Raw genomic sequence first — 2515 nt, 5'->3', positions numbered from 1 at the left:
TTACATTGATAAAAAATTATTAAATAAATAAAAATTAAAAAAATAAGAAGAAATAATGAAAGAAAATATAAAAAAGTGATAAAAAAGTAAAAAAATAAATAAAGAAACAGTAAAAAAAATTGACACTTACCCCGCCGCCCTGCCATCTGGTTGCCCTTGATGGAAAGGGGGGGGAGACTCGTCGGGCCGGCGCAGAACATGGCCTCGGGGCGGCAGGGAGAGTAAATCCGGCCCTGGTCATTACTGGAATGATGCAATGTTTGTAACCAGGGCCATCCCTACCGTTCATTCCGCCTCAGGCCATGGGGGGGTTAGGTGCTCCTAGCAAGCTGGGACGCTATGGCCACCCCCCAACCCTCCATGAGGTGCCACCTGATGCAACCGCCTTGGGCTGCCTTATTATAGGGACGGCCCTGTTTACAACAACTGCACTCATTGGCTGGGGCAGCTAGCTGTTTTAGTATGTATTCTGCACCATTTAGAAAATAAAAACTATTTTTTTTTTTGCAGATAAATGTTATTTTCCTTTATTATTAGTATTGTTCTTTTTACTGCACAGCTAGGCCCGGCCTGACAGTCAGCTGACTCCCTTCATGGACACAGGGGAAGCTGACTGACTGACGCGTGACGTCACCACCTGTTGCTCGTATTTACTTTTGTGTCCAATAAAGTTTTTAGGCGATCCGTCCGCTGGCTTGGAAGTGGGCGGAGCCCGTGAAGCCGGACAGGCGCCATATTTACTGGCAAGGCCTATGAGAAAAACACCGCGCCCCCGCCCCAGTCCTCCGCTTTTTTTTTTTTTCATGTCTCCGCCCTTCCAACCGCCTCCCTAGCTGTCATCTGGGTGGGCGGGGCTGTCCGCCCGGCTCAGGCTAACCGTTACCAGCGGTGAAGTTGACAGCGACTCCGGGGACGGAGAGGGCAAGTGACACGTGAGGTGTCAGGATCCGGGTAGTTCCCGGTGGTGCGCGGAGGGCGGCAGGGGACAGGTAACCTTGGAGACACACGGCTTGTGGGCACTTCTAACTTTTCTACTCTGAGCTCACCTTACCTGCAAACGCAGCCAAAGTGCCATATTGCTCACCAAACTCCCCTTGTGTGCGGGTGCCGGCACTTGTAGCTCAGGTGCTGGCACATGGCCATGTTTGTGAGCCCCTGTATTGCTTTTAGAGTGAAGCTGAGTGATGCTGATCCATACGAATAGTATGTGCAGCAATCAGGAGGGTATAGAACATTGTATAATGTTCGTTCGGGTGTAGGTGGCCGCAAAACGCACGCAAGGAAGGCACGGATTTGCGTTTTCAGAGATATTTTGGTGAAATATGTGTAGAAGTAGGAGTCCCCGTAGCCCCGCGCTGTAAAGCGGGTAGATTTGGCCGCGGAGACGTCCGTTTTGCGTCCGCCTTAAAGCTACAGCCATGATCGAGGTTTGCCCGTCCCCTGTCACCCGCGCTGCCGTCCTCAAACGGGTGGCCGCTGTGGCCCTGGTGACCTACGGCGCCCGTCGCCTCTACCCGGTCTTGAGGCACCTGTTAGTCCAGCCGCACAAGCACAAAGGTTCCAATGGTCTCCCCGGCAGCCAGGCGGCGCCCGGCACCTCGGCGCCCGTCTACGAGCGGACCGGGGTCAACCACATATTCTTCCGCACGCTGACCCCACTCCCCCCTTTTTGAAGCGGCCCGCCAGTTTCGTCTTCCAGCTGCTGAAGTGGCTGCTCATCGCCCTCCCGGCGACTTTCATCAACAGCGCCATACGTTACCTGGAGGGGCAGCTCAGCCTGGCCTTCCGCGGCCGGTTGGTGGCCCACGCTTACGAGATGTACTTTGGCAACCAGACTTATTACCGGGTCAGCAACATGGACGGGCGGCTGAGGAACCCCGACCAGTCTCTGACGGAGGACGTGGTGACCTTCGCTAATTCCGTGGCACATCTGTATTCCAACCTGACCAAGCCCGTGCTGGACGTCATAGTGACCACCTACACGTTGCTGAGCACGGCCAAGTCCAAGGGAGCCAACACGGTCTGGCCGTCTGCCATAGCTGGACTCGTGGTGGTGATCACGGCCAAGGTGCTGAGGGGCAGCTCACCGAAGTTTGGGAAACTGGTGGCGGAAGAGGCCAGGAGGAAAGGAGAGCTGAGGTACATGCACTCCAGAGTCGTCGCCAACTCCGAAGAGATCGCGTTCTATGGAGGACACAAGGTGAGATTGGGGGGGGGTACTGGATATTAAAGGGGAGGTCCACCAAAACTGATATCTAAGTTTATTGATTGGCGTTGAAGAGTTCAACCACCTGACCGGTTTTTATATCATTCGGGGACTCCCATCAGTGAGGTTTGTGATGGGACTTCATCTGCCATTTAGAGGGACTCCCACCCTTCCTGTCGGGGGGTTTTATTTATTTTACATTATGGCGAGTGTAACGGGAGGAGCTGGAACACCCGAGGAGGGCGGGAACACCCTAAACTTCTAGGTGGACAGGAACAGAGTCGGGAATTATGGCAGAGTGAGGTCATG

General features: G+C 53.9%; 1 pseudogene; it reads left to right on the top strand.

Annotated features, from left to right (window-relative positions):
* The first annotated feature begins 1388 nt into the window (after positions 1–1388).
* Positions 1389–2200, top strand: LOC108803405 (annotated as a pseudogene).
* The last annotated feature ends 315 nt before the right edge of the window (positions 2201–2515 follow it).

This window comes from Nanorana parkeri, unplaced genomic scaffold (assembly GCF_000935625.1).
Source record: "Nanorana parkeri isolate BGI_ZX_2015 unplaced genomic scaffold, ASM93562v1 scaffold3690, whole genome shotgun sequence".
NCBI classification, from domain to species: domain Eukaryota; kingdom Metazoa; phylum Chordata; class Amphibia; order Anura; family Dicroglossidae; genus Nanorana; species Nanorana parkeri.
This window is presented reverse-complemented; position numbering and strand designations above follow the sequence as displayed.